This window comes from Oncorhynchus kisutch, linkage group LG21, assembly GCF_002021735.2.
Source record: "Oncorhynchus kisutch isolate 150728-3 linkage group LG21, Okis_V2, whole genome shotgun sequence".
Classification (NCBI taxonomy): Eukaryota; Metazoa; Chordata; class Actinopteri; order Salmoniformes; family Salmonidae; genus Oncorhynchus; species Oncorhynchus kisutch.
Genome location: NC_034194.2, coordinates 19,463,202 through 19,480,648, shown reverse-complemented (window position 1 = coordinate 19,480,648; position 17,447 = coordinate 19,463,202). Strand labels below are relative to the sequence as shown.

General features: G+C 45.2%; 1 protein-coding gene across 3 annotated transcripts in view; it reads left to right on the top strand.

Moving 5' to 3' along the window:
- Nucleotides 1-17,447, top strand: part of LOC109866129 (transcription factor HIVEP2) — a 96,420-nt gene that overhangs the window by 26,246 nt on the left and 52,727 nt on the right. Inside the window, exon 1 of one of the 3 annotated variants that reach the window (XM_020454674.2) lies at nt 4,878-5,210. The exons of the other annotated variants lie outside the window; for them this stretch is intronic. The gene's annotated coding sequence lies outside the window, so the exon portion shown is untranslated. Of the gene's footprint in view, nt 1-4,877; nt 5,211-17,447 lie in introns of those variants that run through there. 3 annotated transcript variants of the gene reach the window in all.

The following is a 17,447-nucleotide window of genomic DNA, read 5'->3' as shown; positions in this document are numbered from 1 at the left end:
TACCTCTCTCCCAACTGTATTTCATTTTAATTTATTTATTTATTTTGCTCCTTTGCACCCCATTATTTTTTTATTTCTACTTTGCACATTCTTCCATTGCAAAACTACCATTCCAGTATTTTACTTGCTATATTGTATTTACTTTGCCATCTTGGCCTTTTTTGCCTTTACCTCCCTTCTCACCTCATTTGCTCACATTGTATATAGACTTGTTTATACTGCATTATTGACTGTATGTTTGTTTTTACTCCATGTGTAACTCTGTGTCGTTTTATCTGTCGAACTGCTTTGCTTTATCTTGGCCAGGTCGCAATTGTAAATGAGAACTTGTTCTCAACTTGCCTACCTGGTTAAATAAAGGTAAAATAAATAAATAAATAAAAATCTACACACGCCATAATGACAAACAAAATGTTTTGTTGATGAATTTATAGCAAATTGGGAATTAAAATAAAATAATGAAATATGACATTTACCCATTACTCAGACATTGTCCCGAAGCCACTCCTGAATTTTCTTGGCTGTGTGCTTTGGGTTGAGCGCTGAGGGATGGTGCCAGGCTTCCTCCAGATGCCAAAGAGTTCAATCTTGGTTTCATCAGATCAGAGAGTCTTGTTTCTCATGGTCTGTGTCCTTTAGGTGCTTTTTGGAAAACTCCAAGTGGGCTGTCATGTGCCTTTTACTGAGGAGTGGCTTCCGTCTGGCCACTCTACAGTACCATAAAGGCCTGATTGGTGGAGGGCTGCAGAGATGGTTCTCCTATCCCCACAGAGGAACTTTGGAGTTCTGTCAGAGTGACAATCGGGTTCTTGGTCACCTCCCTGACCAAGGCCCATCTCCCCCGATTGCTCAGTTTGGCCGGGCGGCCAGCTCTAGGAATAGTCTTGGTGGTTCCAAACTTCTTTCATTTAAGAATGATGGAGGCCACTGTGTTCTTGGGGCCCTTCAATGCTGCAGAATTTATTTGGTACCCTTCCCCAGATCAGTGCCTCAACACAATCCTGTCTCTGACCTCTACGGACAATTCTTTCGACCTCATGGCCTGGTTTTTGCTATGACATGCACTGTAATGGTGGACCTTATATAGACAGATGTGTGTCTTTCCAAATCATGTCCAATCAATTGAATTTACCACAGGTGGACTCTAGTCAAGTTGGAGAAACATCTCAAGGATGATTAATGGAAACAGGATGCACCTGAGCTCAATTTCGAGTCTCATAGCAAAGGGTCTGAAAAATTACGTAAACAAGGTATTTCGTTTTTTTTGCTTTGTTTTTGTGGGGTATTGTGTGTAGATTGATGCTAAAAAACAAAATAATTTAATCCATTTTAGAATAAGAATGTAACGTAACAAAATGTGTATTGCTATTAAAAATGTAGTGTGTGTTGCATGCTGTGGGGACTTCCTGTATTCCTCTTGGTGAGCTCCAGGAGTGTATAAGTGAAACCCACTGCTCAGCTTTAAACATAAGAATACAGAGAAGGTTCCAGTTGTCTGTTTTTTCCTTCTCTCTCTCAGTGTAGCTCTCATGGCCACTTTACATTAGGCACAGATATGCAATATGTGGCTGATGAAATGTAACATCTTTAAGAGGGCCATTGTTACTTTTTTTCTCTTCCTGTTTTATAGAAAGTTCAATATGATTCCAGGTCTCTGATCACTTGCGTTGAGGTTAACTACTCCTGAAGGCAATGGTTTTCAGAGGGATACGGTGTCGTATTGCCAACCTGCTTTTGGGGGAAACGTATTATTTCATTCCCCGTCTCTCTGCCTGCTTTAAACAAGGGATCCGCGTCGCAGTGCCCTAAAAACTTCCAAAAGAATATTCTTTTCAGCTCCTCAAGTATGATGCAAGCATTTCATCGAGGTAGCTATGTTGGTTAATTATGCAAGTGTTAATAGGAAATCACTCTTCTAACAGGATATCAGCGCGTGTAAAATACTTCCAGCAATACTTGAGATGAAATATTGATGCTGTAAAGGAGGGGATGTAATGGAGGGGATGAAAGTCCTGTTTGTTTGCTCTTGTCCCAGAAAGAGGCTTATTGACTTTTTCTAGCATACATTTAGGTTATATTCTTTTTTGCCATTTTGTAGCCTTTTAAAAGGGTACACTCCACTCAGAGTTTAGGGACTAATGTTGTGCAGGGTCCTGGATGGAAAAGGTTGGAATCTTGCTAGACATTTTATGGTATAGAAACCCATTAGGCAATGCATTGACCTGAGGTGCTTCAAAATTATCTTCAGCTGTGTTCATAGAATTCTCCACTTGAAGAACTCTACATGGTTCTCTAATACATGTACCTGGGGATACCTAGTCGGTTGCACATCTGAATGTATTCAACCGAAATGTGTCTTTGGCTTTTAACCCCACCCCTGTGAATCAGAGAAGTGCGGGGGGCTGCCTTAATCGACGTCCACGTCATCGGCAGAAGAGAAGATTTTTCCACCTTGCCAGTTCAGGATTTGAACCAGTGACCTTTTGGTTATTGGCCCAATGCTCTTAACCGCTAGTCTACCTGCCAAGAGACGAGAGGTGGTTGATTCTCTTATCAAGACACTGAGGTGATCTGTGTGGGCAACACCCCCCCCCCCCCCCCCCCCACACTCCCCACACACACACACAGGATGAGTTGGGATGAAGGAGGATGTGTATTGGACATCAGAACAGAGCAACTTGGTTTGGTATTTTATACAGTTTTTGATTGAAGACAATCAAATACAATGTTCATAAAACACTATGAAAACATGTTGCTACTATACCATTCTGTTGCTTGGTATCCAGGGTATGTTGCGCGTTTATATGAGTATGTGCACTTTCCACAATAAGTAGGTTCATTATTTATACTCTGAGTATGTTGAAAATACGAAAGGGCCAACATGGTAGAGAGCTGTCCTAGTTTTACACGGTTACATAACCAACATGTTTCTCAAATGAAGACAGTCAACCAGTACAGGAGGATGGGTGGGACTGTCTCTTTAAGATAAAGTCTGAGAAAGTCTGGAGCTTGTTAAACACTGCCGACTGTTTTCCTTAGCGACTACCTGTTTTTCTCTCCAACCATCTGTTCATATGTTGTGTGGTGTCGTGTTATTCTCTTTCGGTTGCCTACCACTGTCAATACACGTGCAGGGTAGAAATAACCAGGCATGTCGTTGTGAACTATGTGAAATTGGGTTCTATTGATCTTGTCTCAGACATGCCTTCAACTATGCGTCTGGTACTACTCACTGCTCAGGAGCACTGTGCTCTTAGTAAGAGGTGTACAGTGTGGACTATTGACTTCTGTTCACAGCAGGTGTTGGTTACGTTGAATTGCCCATACGTGGCTATGGTGTCAGGACTCCCGGGAGTCCTTGGTGTGTGTGTGTGTATTAGGGCCAACTATTCCCAGTTGTCTCCTGCCCACACCGGTTCCTGATTCCCCATAGAGAGGTCAACAGAGGTTAAGTTATTTTTAGACCTGTAAATTGGATTCTCCAGTAAGGGCAAAGTAACAGTGGGCTTCTTATAGATGTGTACGTTTGTCTTGCATGACAGCACGGGTGTTATTAACCAATTTATCACCAGCACGGGACTGGTGTCTAACCTTGGTCGAGTTGGTCCACTTTAAACAAGTGCCATACGTGTTTGTTGTCATCCCCCAAGTGTTGAGGTGAATTCCTCTCCACAATGCCTGCTATTTTGGCCATGTGTGACCCTGAATGTATGCAATGCGGAGAATGTTACACGGTGACCCTCAAACTAGCCGCACCGCTGTCACTCGTGACATACCTGTGGCTGACACAGAACCATAAACATGCACTAATATTCACACTACAGCTGCAAAGAGGGTTGTGGCTGAAGGTTTTTTTCTCAACAGGGATTCTCTCCCCCCTCTCTCTCTCCCTCCCTCCTTTCGCACTTCCCTCTCTCCCCCCCCACTTTCTGTGATGCCTTGTCGCAGTGCTGACCTGTCCTGTCCTGGTAGCCGTGCGTTGAAAGAGCAAGACAGGAGGAAATCATATCGTTGACCAGAGAGCAGAGGATGGGGCCAGAGATGGCACATCTCAGAGGATTTTACAGTATTGGCCTGGTGAGATATTTATAGAGGTGAGGAGTGGGATGGAGGAGGTGGAGAGGGGGAGTCACAGGCGGCAGGGGAAGTAAGCTGGCCGGGAGGGGTAGAGGGAAGAAGGGGGGGGGTTACCATGTTGTTTTGGCCCCCTGGCCGGTACACATTCTCTGGGACAGGACAACCCCCGGGGGCCTGCCGGGCTGCCCCGATAAGGCTGTGCTACTGTGTCATCACAACAGTAAAGAGTACAGCTGCACGATATGGGAATGTCATCTATTTGCTATTTTGTCTACCAAATATTGTGATTGCCATTTTACTTGCGATTTAGATCAAAACACTTGGGTGAAATGTTGGGATCATAGAAATAAAAATGAGTATTCTGATTCTATGGTTGGTGTTGTTTGGCATGACAACGACAGGTACAGTAGAAGTTATGTGACAGGTTAAGAACCAAAGTGTTGATCAGAGCTTCCCAGGGGGATGCTTTTTACATTAAAATGTTACATTCGTGGCATTTAAAACAAATTGCAGCCTCTTGATTGCAAATTGCAGCGATATTGGTATTGCACATGTCACAATTGCAATTTTGACTACAATTCCATTCATTATGCAGCCATAACTAAGAGAGAGCAGCATCCTGCAACAGCCATGCTCCTACCACTCCACCCCCTAACTGTTGCCTTTCACTTGACCCCTCTATTTGTGCTCATGTCTTGCTTAGGAAAATGTCAACTTACTTTGTGAAAAAAGACTCGGGGCCCAGCAAAGAGAGAGAGACAGAGAGAGAAAAAAGAGCAAAAGAGAGAGCGAGAGTGTGTACTAGCCGCTGCCTGGTCTTTGGGCCAGTGGAAGTGCCTCTAAATGTAGTCTGTTGTATAATCCCTCTGGGGGCCCTATTGCTATTTCTGTTCCTAAGTATGCGTCATGACTGACTGGGTATTTTCTCTGGTGACTAGCTTACATCAGTAGGTCTCCTAACAAGCATACACTCTCTCTCTACCAGTGAGTGGCTATTCTGATTGATGGGAGTTTGGCCCTGCAGTTTGGTTTTTCTATTGGTGACCACAGAGAATGGACAAAAGGAGTTTCACCCCAGAGGAATGCTGTCGGTGACTGGAGATGTTGTGGGACTGGGGAGCTGATATAGCTAGGTTGGTAGACCAAATGTTTCTCCCTCTCTCCTTTTTATCTGTCTCTCCCGCTGGTGTTGCTGCTGAGAAGGTGATTTCCTTGTTGTCAGTGTGTTTTGTGAACTGAATGGGGGATGACAGTGGCTGTTGGATTGCCACCGGAGTGCTGATAGTGTTACGGACAGGGCAGGGGGGCCTTCTGCTCTGTGTGTTGTGTTACCCACTGTCTGCTGTGTGTTGTTGTAGCGATTCAGCATTCACTTTGCATGCCTGTGTGTGTGTGTGTGTGTATGACAGATTGGGCCTGGTCTGGGCTGCAGGGGTTGTCACAGGGCTGTGTGTGTGTGTATGACAGATTGGGCCTGGTCTGGGCTGCAGGGGTTGTCACAGGGCTGTGTGTGTGTGCCTGCTCTGTGTTCCTTGTTTGCACAGCCTTGGCAGGCGTCTCCCAGACAGAGATAAGAGGGAAACAATGCCTGCCTGTTTACAATCCACCTTTTCTTACGTATCCCCCTTCCTCCCTCCGTCATTCCCCTGTCCTCTAGCTCTCCTCTCCAGGAGCTCTCCAGTGGGGCACTAGTTGTTTACTCTGTAGGAAGCATGGCTGTAGGACCCACGGTCACTTCCCCCTGGGCTCCACTGATGAGCTTACACAGAGCTGTCAGTTTTCTCCATTAAGGAAAGGTCTTTCCTAGTGTGGCACTGCTACCCCCCCCCCCCCCCCCCCCCCCAAGCTGCCGTTGCATGCTTTGAATCAAACCTCCCTCCCTCCATCTGTATTCCCCAGGGAGAGGGACAATGTTGTTTAACAAGAACGGGTTCCTTTTACAGCCTAGCACCCAGAGCCACAGAATCGCTTGTGTCTCTGTCTCTCTCTCTGTGTGTGTGTGTGTGTGTGTGTGATCATACTGGAATAACTTGCTATGTGAAGGAATGTCCTGGTGATAAGGCAGGGAAACACCACACGTACACACACCTCTTGCCTCCCGCAGGTCTTACCCACATGCACATACACACAATTTCAAAGATGTTGCTTTCGGAAAAGCTCATCTTCCTGCCACTCTGCATGCTAAATCACACACACCACACCACCCCAGCAACAGAAACCCCAACCCCAAACTCAGTCTCTCTTCTGCACTCTTTCTAGCTCCTGTAGTCCAGGGGTGAAATTAGCACAACCTTGAAATGAACTTGAACAACATTCCCCTCTACTCCTCCCTCCCTCCTCTCCTTCTCTCTCTCCCTGCCCACCACAGTCAGCCAGATAGATTCCTTTTATGTACTCTCTCGCTTTTCTTTTTCTCACTCTGTCTGTCTTTCTGCGGAGAAGAGAACTGTAATACCCCTGTCTGATAACCTTGGAATGAGGATTCGTGCCTATGCCAAGTGTGCTAAACCATTTTTCCATTCACAAATTCTCAGACGATTTAGAATGTGTGTCACTGGTACTCGCAGTGCTTCAGGGCGTTTGCGGGAACATTTTTGCCCGGGCATGGCTAGGGGACACCCCCCCCTCACTGTAGGCTCCTGTCTGGCCTCCTACTGCCTCTCAAACTCATCTCAACCTTTTGAGAGCTTATGTCCTAACCCTAACTCCAGGAAGCTATGGGAGGGAAGACACGGTGTGCTCATGCTAATGTTTGTCTAATGTCCTCACGTCCTGGCTCTGTGCTGTGTGAATGCTGTAGTAGTGGATGCTATAGCGCTGTACTCCTGCATCCTGACAGGGCAGAGAGACTGAGCGATGGGTACCACGCTAACTGCCTCATTGTTGCGGGGTGATGGGGCGTGTTGGTCAGTTGTCTCACTATCTGTATCTGTCGGTGGGGACCAATGCAACTACCCGACAAAGTTGGATTCCAATAGGCCTCAAAGGGCCTGGGTAATGTTATGCAGGGCTACGTTAAGCAACCACTACTATGGTTGCAATGGAGCCACATCGAGAACAGCCTGATCCGGCCCCTGCTTTATCAGTTGCACTCTCTTGGCAGCGGGACAGGCCAGTAATTGTGTGCAGGTTTCGGTGCTGCATTCTTTGTTGCTTGTTTTCTGTTTGCGATTATTTGATTAGCCTCGAGCCTGTTTTTGAGTGTGTGTGTGTGTGTGTGTGTGTGTGTGTGTGCACGTGTGTGTGTGTGTGTGTGTGTGTGTGTGTGTGTGTGTCTGTAATAAAGGATAATAAGGCATTTCACCCTGGAGCCCAAACAGTGGGAAGGGGGTCTCCCAACTTTATTTTTCCATCTAACTTGGTGTTTACTGCTTGCCTCCAGTCCTGTCTAAAGTGAGTCACAGTCAGTCCCACTCCCTCCACTCTACAAGGGTCTACTATGCAGAGAGGCCTTACTGCAAGCTGCGTTATTGCTACTCCACTCCCACATCAATGACCATCGCTGTGCGTTATTCACATCCAGTATCCTACAGTATGTTCTCATTCTCAGTATTGGAGTAGGTTGGGATTTTTTTCTGCCCACGTACCTCACCCAAGGTCAGCCTAGCCTGGTAGCAGATATACATGTTTGCCCAAGCATATACAGATCTGTGACCAGGCTAAGAGCAGTTTTTGTCCATGACCTTTTCTCTGTCATTATCTCTGCTTTTCAGTCTCTCAGTCCCAGCTTTGATGCACCTGTTCTGACCTCGCCTTCTGGATGATAGCGGGGTGGACAGGCCATAACTCAGGTGGTTGATGTCCTGGAGGGCAGGCAGTGTGCCCCCGGTGATGCGTTGTGCAGGCCGCACCACCCTCTGGAGAGCCCTGTGGTTGGGGAGAAGGGCTGTCCTGTCCAGTGTCCTGTAGTGTACAGTAGGATCCAGGTGGATGGGCTCAGTGTCTTAACCTGAGACGTGTGATCCTCAGTGACCCTTTTTTCAAGGAGCGTTTAGCTGTCTGATTCAGAGGAGGAGGTACATCAACACGTCAGTACTTTCATCACTGCTCTCCTCTCTCACGGCCTTTCTTTCTTTCATTCTCTCTCGCTTTCTGTCTTTTCCCTTCTCTCGTTCTCTGTTTCCATCCCTCTCAAGTTCTGTCTTCCTTTCTTCCCCCCTCTCTCTCTCTCTCTCTCTCTCTCTCTCTCATCCTCTCTTTCGCTCTTGCTCTCTCTTTCACCCCCTCCCCCCTCATGTCTCTCGCTCCCTTTGAAAAGTAAGTGTGTTCTAAGCAGGAGCTTGGCCCCAGTGACTGTGCATAGTACCAGTGGGGGTAATTGCCTAGCTCGGCCGTGCTCCTCTTGTATGGACATTTACCTCTATTGATGTGACCTTTATCTGGTCCCCGCTGTGTAGGCGGTAACATAACCACACAGCTAGAGTCACTCAAGCCAGCACGACTTCCTTTAAGGTTTGCATTCTCAAGCACTAGCTGTTCAATACACTCTTCTGATTGGATGCTTCCACACAGCCGCTGTACAGAAAATGCCTTGATTGAATGGAAAAAGCCATTTCGGCCTCAGCAATCCTGGAAACACACACATAGGCATTATGATAATCATTGAATCCCCGATTCATTCTATATTTAGGTCCATTGCGGCAAACATCTTTTCACTATTCTCCTTGAAGCTGCACAATGGGCTTGTCTCAGCAAAAAATGTATTGCTCACCTTCCTATGGAGGATTATGATTCATCTGTTCCTGTGAAGAACGTGGTAAGGACAGACAGACAGACCAGTAAGTTTAGCTGTGGAAATGTGTTTGGAGATGGGTGACTGTGTCCTGTTGGACTGTAATGTTTGTGTGTTTCGGTAAGTGTACCTCCTACTGTGAGAGTGCCTGTGCCGTGGTCTCTGACAGGGCGTGGCAAGTTCTAAGCCCCTCATACCTTCTGTCATTCTGTCCGGCAGCTGCTGGTGCCAGTTCCATGGCAGAGAGAGAGAAAGAAAGAGAGAGAGAGAGTGGCCCGGGCAGCAGGCACTGCCAGGCGGGCAAGCTTTCCTCTCCCTGCCTCCTACCCATTTCCTACTCAGCAGGTATCAGGCAGGCTAACACAGCCCAGCCTCTGTTCTTCTGGCAAACATGTCTTGTGCTCAACAGTAAAGAGAAAACAATGGAGGTAGTGAGAGAGGGGCGAGAGAGTTGGGAGAGAGGGGAGTGAGAGGAGAGTGAGGGGCATCTATTTCTCAGTCAAAAACATATGGTACCTTTTGAAAATACAACAGCAGGCCCAGCATGCTTCATGTCCATTTTGTTCACAATCAGTATTCCTTTCCCACAGTTACCATGGGTTACTATTGCTTGTACTTCTAGGGCTAGCTTTGGCCACTTTTAGCATATCAGTGTATGTGGTCTGTGTGTCAGGTTAGATGGTGGGCTGGAGGTGCTGGTTCATAGCCTGTATTGGAGGATTAGCACAGATGCTAATGCTAGTGTCAGTGGTTTGGCAGGGCAGAACGCCTCAGTGTCCAGGGTTAGCTGCTGGTGCTCTGTCATTACAGCCTGACTGCCAGCGCTGGAGGCCATGGCACCAGGCCTGGACAAACACGCACGGGTGCAAACAGGCAGGCAGGCAAGCACGTACACGCAAACACACAAACAGAGGAAGTGGAAAGGCAGGGCCAGGGGGACTCTCACACAGATGGCCCACTGACACGGGACACAGCGCCCATGGCAGACTGAGAGGACATGCAGAGAGAGGGAGGTGAAAGAGAGGAGAGAAGGAAAGAGAGTTAATGAATGAGAGGCTCCATGTAGAGGTGAGACAGATATTGTGAGGCAGCCAGGAAACTGGGACTGTGTTCCATGGAGTAAACACTTCAACTCTAGGTGATACCACCTGTCCACCAGGCTTATTCCAGGCCACGTCCACTCTGACCACCTCACACCAACAGCGAGGTGACTGGAGGTAGAATGGAGCTCCAATGCAGGGGTTCAATGTGGCACAGCCAGGCTACTCAACAATGGCTCAAAATAGCTAGAAGGCTAATTGCTAGCAGGCTGGCCGTTTGGTTCCTTTCTATATTTTCCACCATTGAGCCTTTTGTTGAGAGGCTTTCTGAACTACAGTAGGATCAGCTTCAACTCTCGTAGACAATGTCCCTCTGAAATGATCCAGTCTCTGTCTGGCGCGGCTGGGAAAGTTTCCTGTCTTGCAGCTCGCTCGTTCAGATTCACCAATCACCTCCCTCCCTTTCCCTCGCTTGTTCCCTTCCAGAAACGACTGCTGCTACACTGCTCATTAATGCTGGAAAAATCACCAGGCCAGTCCGCCTGCATTACTCATAGCACAGGTGGACCCAAACCCCCATAAAAATATCTGTGGACTTATGCATACAGATGTCTTCATTTGAATGATTCCCCCCTTATTTTCCTATAAACCAGATGGATGTAAGAGATTGCTTGTGTATATAGTATTATTATCGTTTTTCCATGTCTTTTGTTCTAGCATTTTTTCATGTTTGTAGGTCCAGAGTGATAGTGGAGGGAAATGCCTAGAGCCTATTATTAATCATCATGTAGGTCTGCGGGGTTACAAGCCAACCTAGAGACATGTCTGTTGTGTGCAGCAGAGAGACAAAGGGAGGGAGGGAGAGCTGGCAACCATTCAGCCAAATTGCTGTAGAGTGGGTGGCATTTTACACCCATGAATAATAACGGTAGGATTTAGCAGCTGAGACATGAGGATAGATGGAGGAAAACACACCAGCAAGAGGAGAGACAGAAACAGCAAACGTAGTGAGGGAGTGTGAATGAGTGGTGCACATGGTTACATAGAGGGAGTGTGTGAGGAAGGAGAAGTATATGGAAATAGCACACTGCCCCCGGCCTTGCAGTAGCCCAGTGTACAGCAAAACAGCACAACACACCACAGCCATTTTCAAGTCAAACTATAACTAGGCCACTCAGTAACATTCAATGTCATCTTGGTAAGCAACTCTAGTGTATATTTGGCCTTGTGTTTTAGGTTATTGTCCTGCTAAAAGGTGAATTTGTCTCCCTGTGGCTGTTGGAATGCAGACTGAACCAGGTTTTCCTCTAGGGTTTTGCATGTGTTTAGTTCCAGGTAGTCGGACAAAACGAGTATCGTAACGGATATGGGCATTTTCGGGTGCCAGCACGTGTCTTTCTCATGTCCGTCAATCATGTGCTAGGTTCTATGTGGTCTAAGCAACTCAACTGGCTGTTTGTAGTGAGAAGGGCAGGCTGTACAGTTGATCCTGCTGCTCTTATTGGATAGAGTGAAGCTGTATGTCTCCATCCACTTGCTTCATAATTCCCCCTGATCAATTTCCCTCGCATGTTTTCGGGCTGATCGTTTAGATTGCTGCTGCCTGCTACTATGATAAATCACACGGCGAGGACATTTGCGATCGAGCTATCAATGTGCATAATATCTAACAACCGGGGCAAGTTAATTTCTTTGCCATATTTTTTGCAGTTTTACATTACTGCCTCATTGCAAACAGGATGCATTTAAAAAATATATTTTTTAAATTCTGTACAGGCTTCCTTCTTTTCACTCTGTCATTTAGGTTAGTATTGTGGAGTAACTACAATGTTGTTGGTCCATCCTCAGTTTTCTCCTATCACAGCCATTAAACTCTGTAACTGTTTTAATGTCACCATTGGCCTCAATAGTGAAATCCCTGAGTGGTTTCCTTCCTCTCCGGCAACTGAGTTAGGAAGGATGCCTGTATCTTTGTAGTGACTGGGTGTATTGATACACCATCCAAAAATGTGTAACTCATAACTTCACCATGCTCAAAAGGATATTCAATATATGATTTTATTATTTTACATTTACCCATCTACCAATAGGTGCCCTTCTTTGGGAGGCATTGGAAAACCTCCCTGGTATTCATCGTTGAATCTGTGTTTGAAATTCAATGCTCGACTGAGGGAACTTACAGATAATTGTATGTGTGGGGTACAGAGATAAGGTAGTAATTCATGTTAAACACTATTATTGCATACAGTGAGTTCATGCAACTTATTATGTGACTTGTTAAGCACATTTTTACTCTTGAACTTATTTAGGATTGCCATAACAAAGGGGTTGATTAATTATTAACACCAGTCTCAACGTCAACAGTGAAGAGGCGACTCCGGGATGCTGGCCTTCTAGGCAGAGTTCCTCTGTCCAGTGTCTGTGTTCTTTTTCCCATCTTAATCTTTTATTTTTATTGGCCAGTCTGAGATATGGTTTTTCTTTGCAACTCTGTCTAGAAGGCCAGCATCCCGGAGTCACCTCTTCACTGTTGACGTTGAGACTGGTGTTTTGCAGGTACTATTTAATTAATCTGCCAGTTGAGGACTTGTGAGGCATCTGTTTCTCAAACTAGACACTCTAATGTACTTGTCCTCTTGCTCAGTTGTGCACCGGGGCCTCCCACTCCTCTTTCTATTCTGATTAGAGCCAGTTTGCGCTGTTCTGTAAAGGGAGTAGTACACAACGTTGTATGAGATCTTCAGTTTCTTGGCAATCCCTTGCATGGAATGGCCTTCATTTCTCAGAACAAGAATAGACTGAAGAGTTTCAGAAGAAGGTTCTTTGTTTCTGGCCATTTTGAGCCTGTAATCGAACCCACAAATGCTGTTGCTCCAGATACTCAACTAGTCTAAAGTATGCCAGTTTTATTGCTTCTTTAATCAGAGCTAACACAACGTGCCATTGGAACACAGGAGTGATGGTTGCAGATAATGGGCCTCTGAATGCCTTCGTAGATAGTCCATCGAAAATCTGCCATTTCCAGCTACAATAGTCATTTACAACATTAACAATGTCTACATGGTATTTCTGATCAATTTGATGTTATTTTAATGGACAAAATATTTGCTTTTCTTTCAAAAACAAGGACATTTCTAAGTGACCACAAACGTTTGAAAGGTAGTGTATGCTTGTAATATTTCTACACACATAGCGATACATTCAGGGCTGTTTGGTCTAGTAATGATACTGTAAATATGAGTTTTTTTTCACACAGCCTTGTGCTACTGGTTCTTTTGTAATCAACCAAACACAGGAGGATCTTCAGAGCAGGACAAAAGGAAGAGGGGAAGTGATACAATGTCATGGGATGAACCAGATATTGTGTCTCTGTCTGTGTCACCTGGTGAAACCTCTGAGCGTAGCCAACCCCACTAGGCTGTGGTGTAACTAAGTAAAAAATACTTTTGAAGTAGAACCTAGAAGTACTTTTGGGGGGTATCTGTACTTTACTATTAATTTTTTTGACAACTTTTACTTTTACTCCACTACATTCATAAAGAAAATGTGTACTTTTTACTCCCATGCAATTCACGCACCTATCAATATAAAATGGGGTCATCTGATGTCTCTGATCATTTGTAAACGATGTCTGAGTGTCTGAGTGTTGGAATTTGCCCCTGGCGTTCTGTAAATACATGTTTTTTAAAACACAGTGTAAGGAATTTCATGTATGGCATTTACTTTTTACTTTTAGTCAAGTATGAAAAGTACTTTTTCCACCACTGTACTTAAATACATTTAAAACCAGATACTTTTAGACTTTTACTCAAGTAGTATTTTACTGGGTGACTTTTACTTGAGTCATTTTCTATTAAGGTATCTTTACTTTGACTCAAGTATGACAATGTAATACTTTTTCAACCACTGCCAGCAGGATCAAAGGTCACCTGTGGAGAATAGAGCGGGGGAAAATCTGCTTTCTGGTTCTGCCTGATGCTCCCATTGGTGCAAAGGCCAAGTGTGTTAAGATATTCAGCCTGGAGAATTACGCAAACAGGGCACAAGCTCTGGAAACAGGCTAGAATTTCCTATGTTGTTTTTTTGACATGATAGGGAAAATAAGTAGTGTTATTACTACTGTAACTAATAACTCGTGATAATGTATTGTAAAGTACAGCACAGGTCAAATTCCAATGATGATACTAGTGTAACATTCATTCTGTATGGTATTCTCACACCCCAGACCGGTATGTCCTTTTTTGGTGTCATATTTTGTGCTGTAGTGGTAATGGAAGATGGCTGTGCATTTGACTTGTCTGGCTAGCCATTCATACATACAGTATGTGTTTAGAGATAAGGTTTTTACGGAATCTTCGATCAGGCTGTCTGGCAGCTATACCTACAAACCTTTTGACCGGAGTCTGACTTACACACACACACACACACACACACACACACACACACACACACACACACACACACACACACACACACACACACACACACACACACACACACACACACACACACACACACACAGAGACACAGAGACACACACACACAGACACAGAGACACACACACACAGACACAGACAGAGAGTAGTGAAAGACTTCCCAGAGGTCCTCCAGCAGATGTGTGGCATTTGTGTCTGGCCCATGGAGATGGTGGAATGTGAAACCTCGTAACGCACCTCCGATTTTCCATTCCTGCTGCGTACACATCCCATTATCAATTTTATATGAAAGTAGGAAATTCCTTTAAAGCGCTAGCGCGATCTGGCTGCCGGTCCATCAGCTGAGGGGGCATTCCTGGCTGGGGGGCCTCAGGGCCCAAGGAGGAAGAGGACAGGGCTCCAGGGTGGCCCTTTCATGGCCACATTAATGGTGGTATTAAAAACTGCTATACTACTTCACCTATTCTCTCTCTCGCTCTCCCCCCTAAAATAGACCTGCTTCTGGTCATTTGAAGTTGTGTCTGTGTGTGTAGCACGTGTTGAAACCTTTGGAAGAAGTGATTTGAAATTGTCCGGTTTTTCAAACTTATTTCACAAGATTACCGCTGGCTGTAATTAATCAGAGGCTGAGGAATATGATCATGCAGTGGGGTGAGCTGAATAGGAGCTGTTGATAGAAAGTGCAGTATGGTTTTGCAGCGTGAGCAAACTGTTCCTAACCAAGAGGAGCTTCTATCGTTCAGTAATATTGCAGCCTGACTGTAGCCCACAGATGGGCGGGCTTGAAGTTGTAACATTTCCAAGAGCTGAAGTCAGTTGTGACAGCTGAACTTGTACCCTGACAATACAGACAGTGCTCCATTCAGCCTGACAATGCCTCACCTTTTTCGGGTCTCCCATGAACACTCCACAGACGACAGATTTCTGACGGAGCGAAATAAACTTTCTCCAAAGAACAGAACAGAAGCCTTTAACATTCCCTGGTTGTTTCTGACTGCCCTTTAAACTCACAGGAGCAGTGCTAGGTGACGAAAGAGGATGTTGACTAAGCTCACGTCAGTTTCCTGGTGCGTTGATGTGGCCCGAGGAGGCTGGAGACTGTTGGTTTCCTTTTCCTGTGCGGTTAATCTTAATGTCGTAGAGGCTTTATTCTCTTTTCCTACTGTTTGTCAGTTTTGCCCTGTTTAGAGGTTGCGGACTATTTTAGCTCTATACCTTGCTTCTTCCTGGGACCTGGTAGAGTAGTAGAGTACAGTCGACTCGGGCCCAGAGTTGTCTCAGCTCCTGGCCTGGCCCACTAGAAGCCATGTTTTACCACCACAGCAGGTGCTTGGTAGTTATGTTCATATGAGAGCCCTTCGAGAGCTCTGTAACAGCGGTGGAGCTCTGAGAGAACACATCAGGCCCAATAAGACCACCGGTCCAAGATTCCAGATAGTGGGGAAAAGAACAAGGAAATATTTCTCCCCACTCCAGGTCGGGGAAAAAACTAAACATTGCAGTTGATTATGTGGTTTGTTTACTTGTGGGTTAATCCCCTCCACTCCTCTTTCTGATCCCCCTCTAGATATCTATACACCACACACACACACACACACACACACACACACACACACACACACACACTGGCTGATGGTTGTGTGATTGGAGGGGAGGCAGTTGTGACTGCAGTGTGTGTCCCAGAAGAGCCAGTGTAGTGTGTGGTGTGTTGCCCTCCACCCCAGTCAGACAGCAGCTGCTAACGTTATATAAGCAATGTGCTGCACTACTCTGCACTGCTCTATGCTGTCAGTATGCATTAACCCAGCCCAGCCCTGAGAGAGGTGGGGGTTGCCCAGAGCTCTTGAGCACACACGCGCGTGTGCGTGTGCGTGTGTGTGTGTGAGCTCAGAGTTATAATACCAAAAATGGTTGAATTTTATATATCTATATCTCAGAGGTTTATGTAATGTTTCCTGGCGACCTCCATCACTGATTGGTGGGGGGGAGGGAGGGAGGGGGGGGGAGAGAGAGAGAGGTAATATAGTAATAGTGTTGCAGAGAGAGAGAGGTAATGTAGTAATAGTGTTGCAGAGAGAGAGAGTAGGGTAATATAGTAATAGTGTTGCAGAGAGCGAGGTAATATAGTAATAGTGTTGCAGGGAGAGAGGTAATATAGTAATAGTGTTGCAGAGAGAGAGGTAATATAGTAATAGTGTTGCAGAGAGAGAGGGGTAATATAGTAATCGTGTTGCAGAGAGAGAGGGGTAATATAGTAATAGTGTTGCAGGGAGAGAGGTAATATAGTAATAGTGTTGCAGAGAGAGAGAGAGAGAGGTAATATAGTAATAGTGTTGCAGAGAGAGAGAGGTAATATAGTAATAGTGTTGCAGAGAGAGAGGGGTAATATAGTAATCGTGTTGCAGAGAGAGAGAGAGGGGTAATATAGTAATAGTGTTGCAGAGAGAGAGAGAGGTAATATAGTAATAGTGTTGCAGAGAGAGAGGTAATATAGTAATCGTGTTGCAGAGAGAGAGAGGTAATATAGTAATAGTGTTGCAGAGAGAGAGAGAGAGAGGTAATATAGTAATAGTGTTGCAGAGAGAGAGAGAGAGGTAATATAGTAATAGTGTTGCAGAGAGAGAGAGAGGTAATATAGTAATAGTGTTGCAGAGAGAGAGAGGTAATATAGTAATAGTGTTGCAGAGAGAGAGAGAGGTAATATAGTAATAGTGTTGCAGAGAGAGAGAGAGAGAGAGGTAATATAGTAATAGTGTTGCAGAGAGAGAGAGAGAGGTGATATAGTAATAGTGTTGCAGAGAGAGAGGGTAATATAGTAATCGTGTTGCAGAGAGAGAGAGAGAGAGAGAGGTAATATAGTAATAGTGTTGCAGAGAGAGAGAGGTAATATAGTAATAGTGTTGCAGAGAGAGAGAGGTAATATAGTAATAGTGTTGCAGAGAGAGAGAGGTAATATAGTAATAGTGTTGCAGAGAGAGAGAGGTAATATAGTAATAGTGTTGCAGAGAGAGAGAGGTAATATAGTAATAGTGTTGCAGAGAGAGAGAGAGGTAATATAGTAATAGTGTTGCAGAGAGAGAGAGGTAATATAGTAATAGTGTTGCAGAGCGAGAGAGAGAGTAATATAGTAATAGTGTTGCAGAGAGAGAGAGGTAATATAGT